This window comes from Meleagris gallopavo, chromosome 5 (assembly GCF_000146605.3).
Source record: "Meleagris gallopavo isolate NT-WF06-2002-E0010 breed Aviagen turkey brand Nicholas breeding stock chromosome 5, Turkey_5.1, whole genome shotgun sequence".
NCBI lineage: Eukaryota > Metazoa > Chordata > Aves > Galliformes > Phasianidae > Meleagris > Meleagris gallopavo.
In genome coordinates this window covers 34,356,585-34,366,577 of record NC_015015.2, presented here as the reverse complement: position 1 = coordinate 34,366,577, position 9,993 = coordinate 34,356,585, and the positions used below count along the sequence as shown (strand labels likewise).

The 9,993-nt window shown below is 34.8% G+C and overlaps 1 protein-coding gene across 1 annotated transcript in view; it reads right to left on the bottom strand.

Annotated features, from left to right (window-relative positions):
• Positions 1–9,993, bottom strand: part of NPAS3 (neuronal PAS domain protein 3) — a 552,805-nt gene that overhangs the window by 325,879 nt on the left and 216,933 nt on the right. The window lies entirely within an intron of this gene.

Sequence of the window (9,993 nt, the reverse complement as noted above, 5' to 3'; positions counted from 1 at the left end):
TCCTTCTCAACCGTATCTTTGGCTATTTATCTAGTTGCAAACTTTTTACAGCTCTGAAATATTTTAAGAGGTCCTTTGGAAATGGCCTGAGGTAATTTCAAACTTAACAGACCCTGTCCCACCAGAGCTCATTACAGCGAATTTTATAACAAAGTACCCTGTACTTAATTTTCAGAGCTTAGCCAAGCGTACTAGAAATGCAGCCGCATTAAGTGCAATTAATGGTATAATAAAAGCTGTGGAGGGCTGTTTAAGACTCAAGAACCAGCAGTAAACAGTGGCTCCATGTTCTCTAGCAGTCAGTGATGTGTCAAAGTGCCAGAAGTGTGAGATTTCCTCTGCTAGGGTAAGAAATAAATGAAGCAGCATGTCCTGCTGGGAAAAAAAAAATCTGTCCTTCAAAAATCCCACAAAGATAAGTGGAAAAAAGATAATAAAACACACAAAAAAAACATTCCCTCCAGTTATGCCACTGGCATTCCCCTCACTCTTTGAGCAGGAATCCAAAACAATAAACTTCCCACCAATGAAGAAAACAGGCAAATTCAATTCCATAAAAAAGTGAGAATAATAGTAAGTGACTCATATAATACACCAAATGATCTTGTAACAAAGTGTTCTGTCAAACAACAAGAAGAAGAAAGATAATTTTTTTGACAAGAAATAGTAGCTTCTTATTTTAAATAAAACAACCCACAGCACAACTGAGCTAGTGACTAGAAAAGCCCTGCAACTGCTAACCATGGAATTATCTTGATGAATTAACCAGCACTCCTGGGAAAAAAATGAATTATTGTATGAAACTAAAAAGGAAAAAATAACTTATTCTAAAGATAAAAGACAGCAACTGACATCTCCTGATCTAGGACAGTGGCTATAATCTTCTATATAGGACAAATAGCTTTTCATTTCTAATTTCGAACTCTATTTTCATATTTTTGTCCTCAATTATTTCCTTTGGCAGAAATAGACCACTGTATTCATGCTGATAAGTGGTTAATTCACACAAGTGGTCCTTCTAATTCACAGAAGGTAACCTGCTTATAACCTGGTAAAAGTTGGAAGCACAAAAGGGCTTGATTATCCATGGACTGGAGATACCAATGATTTACTTCAGGCACAATAAATATAAAAAACTTTATGCCAATGCTGAAAGAAGAAAAAATACAGTTTTTTACTCCATGCAAGAATAACAGATTTTCAAATTACAAAATAAAAAGTTTGGCGTTTTTAGTGCATAAGTGTCAAATGTGAAAGCAACAAGAAAAGAGAATTACAAAGGATCTTCTCCCAGGAATAAATAAATAGATTATTTTTTTTTTTTAAGGCTTTGATTGTCTAGGGAAGAATACACACTAAGTATATTTTGTTATCTTTAAGATTATTTGAGAGTTAAAAGAACTGCATAGCCAAGTACAGTGGAAAAAAAAAAGTTATTTGTGGATTACACTGTTAACAATTTCCAAGTTAGCCCTGGCTGAAAATTCTATTTGTAGATTTAGAATAATCAACAGTGTGTAAAAAGATAAATAAAAATCAGCTTGACAGTAGGTCTCATTACTAACTCAGAAATACTTAGAAAGAATTAAACATACATTTTTCTTCACAAAGTATATCAAACATACTCTTTCTGACGTACTTGTTATCCATATTATCTGCTGAGTTACGGAAACATTCCCACTTCCTCTGTTTGCTGAACCTAATATATAGGAGGAGTGCCCCTGCCAAGACTGTTTTGCTGCTTACTTCAATGAGGATAGAAGTGATCTATTTGTTTAGAATGTTCTGACACACTTTTCATTTTTCACACGAAGATAATTCTATAAAAATGACTTCAGTAACATGAGAAATTGTTGCAGTTTATATAGGCTTAAATAGACTGAAAAGCTCATCAATTATTTCAGCAGATCATTTAATCGACATTTACGTCTTCTTACTCTTAAGACCACACAAAAGATAATGTATCATTTTCCATTGTATTAATTAACATATTCTTTGAAATAATTCTGAAAAATTCTGACTACTGCTCACTAAAACACCACAGTTACTGCTGAAATAACTACAGTAGTATAGACTGTGCAGATGTATTAATACTAAAGTCTAAGAAATAGATTGAGACAACAGCACTAGAACCTGAAAATCTCTCTAAGGAAGGGAATTACTACCTTGTCATTAAACCAATAAATGACAGTTCACCTTGACTGAAGATACATAAAAAGATCAAATCTTGCTGCTGCCATTAAAGTCCTAAGTAATAACAGAAGTGATTCTCTAACAATTCTGTGTTAGCAAACTATAAAAGGGTATGTTCACGCAAAGAAATCTTTCAATAATCTTACTGCACTTTGAGAGATGTCATAGTGCATTAGGAAGACCAAAAGGAAGGAAGATGGAGTAGAATTTGAAAAGCTTTACAAATAATGGGGAAAACAAAACAAAACAAACAAACAAACAAAAAAACCCCAAACCTGCAAACTTTAAAGACAGTAAGAATACTACCTAATCCAATTTCCCTAATCTTTTGGGAAACCTGAACAGCACTTGTATAGAGAATACTATGACTAATTTATGAAGAAAATGAAATAGGTATTTAAAAACACAAAATATTAAAGGTAGAACTGCATTTTTTTTTTTTTCATAGAAGAGAAGGAAGGAAAAGAGATGGCTGTTAAAATAAATAAGGCTGAAAAGGAACCACTTAAATACAGTATTCATAAGCTGAAAGAAATTGGATGTTGAAAGAACTGGAGACCAGCTCTCAGTGGACAAGCATGTATCAATAACAGTATGCTCTTCAGTTCCTCATGTAAGAGGGCAAGAAAAATTATAAGTCTTAGAAGTCAAACTCTCATTCGGGTTTGCACATATCTATGGAATAAGAAAGGAAAGAACAGGCTATAAGTGGCTAAGTTGACTTTACTCAACTTGTTTTTCCTTAAAAAGGGGAGAATGAGAAACAGTTAAAGTAACATCCTTTTGTAAGAAGTAAAATAGGATAACCTGAGATGAATAAGAAAATATTTTCAGAAAAGCTGAATGAAAAGTTGCCAAGGGGCTAAGATTCAAACTGAAAATATATTTCAATATGTGTGGATTTGTCAAAATGGGAATGTGGTCTCTACATCTCTTCTCTCCTCTTCATTAGGACTGTTTTGCAAAGTTTGAGTATTCCTGACCATGGTTTGGGAGGTTCCTATCTGTTCAAGCCACTGCCCCCCCTTCCCCTCCTCTTTATCTAGTGAGGATGTATCAAGCTGTAGCCCAATATGTAGTATGAAAAAAAAACGTATGCATGGAAGGTATGAATTTGATGACTATATGGAATAGCTCATCTTCAGCAGAAATCTGTCTTATTCAACTGCAATACAAAATAAATGTACAGATATTGGCATGGAAACAAAAATTTCAGGACTGAAAGTAAAAATAAAAATCCAGGCAGAAGAATAAAAACCAAAATGAATGAAAATATGTTCTAGACTTATCATGGATAATATCATCTCAATACTCTTAATACAATGCTGATCACTATAATGAGTACTGGGAACTAGGTCAGGGCAAAGAATAAAAGAAAACTGTATTAATCACAGTCTCCAAAGGCAGGCCATAAAAGCCATATCGCATGCACTGAAAAATAATTCATTAAACCATATCCCAGCTGGAAGCAGAGGAAAACAAACAGAATAAAAAGACACTAAGCAGCAGGGAGAAATAAACTTTATGGAACTGTCAAATAACAAACAATAGAGAAAAAAATAAGAAAAACAATAACCATTCCTGCTTTATTGGTAAAATAGCCATTAACCATAGTCTGATTAAGCCAGGCATGAGAATTAAATTTAAAGCAAAACCCAAGATATGGTGATAATGCCAAACTTGAAGAATCAAAATTATCCTAAAGCAGTTCAGGACATTCAGTACTTGCAAATTGTGTCTTGGCAGTGCTTCACAATGAAACAAACCACTAAATGATAATCATTCATGGAGCAACAGGCACATCTCTTTTGAGTTATGTACCAAGATGAACTAAAAGGTAATATGTTCACATTTCAGAATAGATTGTTAAAGCAAAAGGATGTGCAACCTCTACGTGGAAAAGAAAGAACACTTTCTCTGGTAGGTTGTCTCCAGCTTTGATTTAGTGAAGAAAAGTAGTACTTTGCATAAACACTTCCAAGAGTACCTCTGTAAGAACGTACCTCTTTTTTCCTTTTTGAGGAACGGATGAGATAAGGAATCACTATGGTAATGTATTCCACTATACAGTGGCATTAAAAAATAAGGAAGAATACCATCCAACATATTCTGTTCAAAGAAGTTAATAATAGCCATGCTGACGTTTTCCTAGCTTAGGGCTTTTTTTTAGTTTGTTTACTTATTTATATATTTTAAAAGTACCCTCCCCTCCAATTTTGGCTTTCTTGGTATATAAAAAAACTTGATTTACAAGTTTTTCAGCAGCCACAGTTTTTACAGGCTTCACCTGTTCTGTTTTCTCAGAACGACTGAAGATTTGGCCCTGAGCATTTGAGAAAAGAGGCACCTAAAGGCACTAAAGCTGAAGTCTTTACAAGGAGAACTAAAAAAAGTAGATGGACAACCAGTGCAGAAATGGTAGTACATACTGATGACAATCTTCCCTTTTGATCATCAGTTAATTAAAATTGGCTTTGTAATTTACATACATTGAATACAACAGAGAGAGGGTGGATTTTTCACATAACCCAGGGAGACAGTAGGTGCCCTCTTCCAATAAAACAGAGGAAGCCGGGATCCCAAATTGCTTCTGGTTGTTTAACATCACCGTTAGAAAGTATTAAATCAATTATGACTGAATATAATTTATCCACCAGTCACTGACTTATGACAAAATAGACCTTAAGCTGTCAGTTACAGACCTTACTGAATAAAAGCATGTTTTTTTTGTTTAAAAAATACTTTATATCCCAGTTTTATGAAAGCTCAGTAAGGATCAACAGTAAATGTTCTCAAAAAAAGACATTAAGCATTTGAAAATAACAAATTCTTGGATGTTAATTCTTTCTCTCCCTCTTCTCCCTTTGACATCCTACTTTTCTACTCCACATTATGGGCTAACAACCTGCAAATTGTATCTTTATAAAGAAAAACTGTTTTTCACCTAGAGGAATGAATAAAATTATGTTTGACACATCAGAATTTCTCTCTTTCATCCTTCTTTTTATAACTGAAAAGGAGTCAAACTAATTTAAACCAAATCTGATTTAAAAATCCTGCTGAGATGAGACTTTTAAATACCAAGTGTCAGCCTGGAGTGGATTTTTATGGCTATGTTATAAACACCTGAAAAACAGCAGGTGCCACAGTAACATATAGTTTGTGTTTTTATACAATTTCCTTAGTTTTAAAAGCAGATTCTAGTCAGGTTTTTTGTTGTTGTTGTTTGTTTGTTTTGTTTTGTTTCTTTTCCTTTCTAATTCTATCTTGTTATGGATACTACAATGCCAACTAAAGGCTTACAAAGCAGTATTTTGGAATGAATGCATACGTATGTATTTTGTAGTTTATAAAATTATCCAGTGGATGCATTTACAGTTTGGCTAACATAAGGAAAAAACACTTCAGTGTTCTATTACTGGTGATCAGAAAATGAAACTTCCGCCAGTTCAAGTTGGTTAAATGTATCTCATGTGAATGTTCTGTGAGAACATTCAGTTCTGTAATGATTTCATGATTCACTAAAGTAGTTTTAAAACAACAATGAAAATATTACTTCTAAAGGCACAAATATACTTGTACTCTTTGGCTGTGTGTAATAAATTCCTCACGTTTGAAAGTTTAACTACATGGAAACGTTCAAGAAAATTAATCCAAATTAACAACATGAGCACGCAACATGGATTTGTCATTTTGTATTAAACTCTTTCGTCCAGAAAACCTTATTCAGAACTAATATTGCTTTCATACATTTCTGCCTAATTTAAAAGCAAAAGAAAGAAAAATTAATAAAGACTATTTTAGTTCTCATCAAGGATACTTGATGATAAAGGGAGTCCCTTTAGATTAAAGCGGGCATAAACTTCAGTTACTCTTTGATGTTGACATGCACATGCTTATGGAAAAGCGATGAAATGATTTCTCGTTAAATGAAAGATTGTCCTAACTGCATGACAGTCTCCAGGGTGTAAGCATACACTTGGATTGCTCCTGTGAAGCATCTGATCATCACCAAAACAGGTAGATTAATAATCGGTATGTACAGCTCTCAGAGCAAAGACTGAAGCCGTGGATTCCTTCTGTCTGATCACTGAAATGATCAGAGGACAATATCCTGAGTATAAAATTTCCCTTCAAGTGTAGGCTGGAGGAAGTAGGGAAGCCATATTTTTCTTTCATGAGAAAGACAACTTTCAGTCTCCCTAATGAAGACAGGCAAACATCGCTAGCAGCTAAAGAGGCCCAGGGAGAGATGGCATATACTTCTCCAAAATCTTTGGCAAAAAAAAAAAACAAACAAACCTCACTCCAGTTTTGAAAGCAATTTCTCTTGAGAGAAAGTAGCGGGCTGTGCAGAAGAGGTTGCGTGGCCATACAATGCTCACTACTGTTCTCAGACCTTCCTTAAGTAGTAGCACCACACAGTGACTGTGGACACCATTCTGAAAGCTCATGCCTCACCCTAGGGGAAGACTAGATCACAATGGCTGCCAAGGTCATTGGCTGCACCTGTGCAGCTGGCAGCTGAGGTACACACTTCATAGCCTGGTATTTTAAAGTAGATAGTCAAAAATATTAGCCTCCAAGCATCAGGCTGTAAACTGCAGCTTTATCCAGGATATGATCAGCTAGCTGTGCGTGCAACAGGAGGAAAACAGACAGCAGGCCAAGTAATCTCTTAACACCCTCCTCCTTAAGTAGACTTCCATCATAGAAGTTTTCTCCTGCTACCTAGGGAGCACAGGCATCCTCTCTATGCTCATGCGGCAGAAGCTGAAGTCTTCAGGTGAGTTAGCGTTACTCTTGTTCATGTAACATTAGCCACAGAACCTCATACTACACCCTTATCTCCAGATACATCTAATCTACTGGAAAAAAATGCCGTCAACATGAGCCTCAGGATTATCACTCTTGTTCAGGTAAATCCAGCTAAGTCATGTAACGAATGTGTTAATACAGAAAGAGCGGTAGTTTACATATAATAGGTAGGTTCATAGAACTATTCCTATTACATTTCTGTCTCTGAATCTGTCTGTCATGTATGTAGGAAGGCTGAAGAGAATGAACAATTGCCATTGCAGATTTTGAGAGAAAGTAGCTTTCACCTTAATGCATGGCCTGAAGATTAGGGTAGAAGTACACAGACTAGGAGAACCAGCTAGCTACATTATCACATGTTCATTTTCATTCAAAATATGCAATTACTTTTTTATTAATTCATTTCCTTCAAGCATATGCAGAAGTTACAAACTACAGGTATTGGTTTTAGACACTAAAATTAAAAAAAAAAAGAAAAATCACAAAATATTAAATGTTTTCAATGAGATCACTGTTCAAAAGGAATGCAAGATACTTCAGAATATAATAAAATCATTCGTGTACACGGTAATGTTTTGGAGAGAATGGTAAATCCTAATTATTACTTCAGAATTACGGTCTGTGAACTCAAAACCTTCATTAAACTGAATTGTTTGGTTCTTAAAATGCTTAAGTGCCCCTCTTTGGTGCTTAAACATGTGTTTACCTTTAGTTATTCACTTCAGCTTACTTTGTTTAAAAGAGCATAAGGTGCTGTACATGTAAAATGTTCTGCTAAAAATGAGCAGATTAAGCACTCAGTGCTTTTCTGAATCAGGAGCCCAGTGCATCTGCAGATAGGGCAGTGGGAACTGGTGATATGAAAAATGCAAGCTGAGCAGTTCTGCTGACACAGCCACGACAGAAGGTGTTAGACTTGTACAGATTCCCTCTACAGTCACCTCTGTTGACAAGTCTTTTGAAGACTTAACTTTAAACCCTCAGATTTTACTTGGGAATGTTCCGTCTTCCTCTAGCCAGCATAAAGTTTGTAATACAAGGAAAAAGTTGGCATTAACCCTCTGAACAGCCTATGACTAATCCAACAGAAATATGACTGTGCATCCATATATAAATGGATTCAAATCTATGATGCTCTTCCAGTATGAAGTACCAGTATTTTTAGAACCACAACCTAAATATACTTTCTTTTTCGCAAACAATAAATCAATGATGCCAGACCACTGCACCCTTTTTCCTACAAAAATTTCAGTTTCATTTGCTGTTTTTCCTCTTTCATTTAGTCAGAAACAGAACTGTATGCTTACATGCAAAATTAAATGAAAGAACATGAGCCTGGCAACAAGTACCACTTTTATTTGTTGAAGTGGGAAGCATTCCATGATTTTTTTTCACCTTCCTGTGCCTCAGTTTCTACATCTTTAAAAATGAGAATTTCCTTGCCAGCTTTGCAGATCTGTTATAGATGATCTACAATTTAAACTGAGTTAATATCTTATATGTGATAAAGAATAGCTCTTGATCGCAAAAGACTGAAAATTGTTTTAATATTTCTAGTCTATGTTAGAACAAAACTGGTAAATTCTTTTAAAATTCACTCATCTTTAGAATGTTACTAATTTTGTTGTTGTTTTGTTTCTATCACAGATTCTCTGACCTACTGTGCTTACTATTCTTGCAATCTCAGGAGCAAGGAATTAATTCAAGAAGCTCAAACTAGGACTACAAAATATCCATGTCTTGTAAGTCTCTGGAAAAAAAAAAACAAACACCCCAAAAACCCACGTGCACAAAACCCCAAAACCAAAACAGACAATTCTCTGTTATGCCCAAGTGATAAAAAGTCCACCTTGGTATGCAATTATTTATGTACTAGGTCCAAATTCAACAGTGCTGGCTCATGAATATATAAATAACTCATTGCTCACACAGTTTACTACGGAATAGGTTTGGATTAAAAAGCAGGCTCTGGAGACCCTGCTGATACCAACAACTAAATGCTGCTGACCAGCACCACAGGTAAGCACCTGTGCAGTGCTAAAGCACACAACTCAATACAGAAAGCAAGGGCAGGTTAGTATGAAATTATGAATTATTTTCTCCTCTCTAATGACTTCTACAGTTACTATAAATAAATAATGTTATTACACAGAACACATTCCTGCATTCTTGCAGTGCTTTTGTTTTTAATTTTTAATTCAGGAGTTTCATAGATCACTACAAAACTAATTGTGCATAATTAAAATATTTCACACACGAATAAGCTAAGGTACAGAGAGGTCTAAGGCTATTTCTGAAGGATAGCAAGTCCCTGAAGTTTCCCATGTCTAGACAAGGGGTTAGACAAAGTCTTTCAAAAATGTAATAGCAATGCCAAGATCAGAGCTCTTCAGTTCCTGACTTTTATGCTTTGTCAACACTCCCAGTCTGTTACTTAGTGTCTAATGTAGTAACACTACAGCTAAAAACAGTTGTGTCCAAGATCTCTCCTGAGCATTTATATAAAATAATCACGTTATGTTGAATTTACTCTGTAGAGGAAAAAAATTAAAAAAAAAAGGACTCAGCTCTTGTAATCTGTACTAAATTGTGAGTATTGGCAAATTAGTAAAGATATGAATGATGTGATTAATAGTGAAGAAAGAAAACAGGTTTGTTTCTTAATTAAGTATATATGGACAAATTGCACTGCTTACTTCAGAATATTATAACAACTCATTAAGTAATTGAGATGATATTAAATGTGAACATGAAGGCATAATGTGGACAAAGCTCATGTAACGATGACACAGGTACCAAGTAGTAGAATAATATGAAATGAAACTTCTAACTTTTAGAGATCAGTATGTGTCCTGACTACGCACTCAGTAACAAAACAACCATAGCTAGTTTTCTCACTTAATTCAAAATAACTGTCTGGTTTTATTTTTTTCTCTCTCATTACCCATGTAATTCATAGAACTTTTTAGCAGAAAAAAAAAT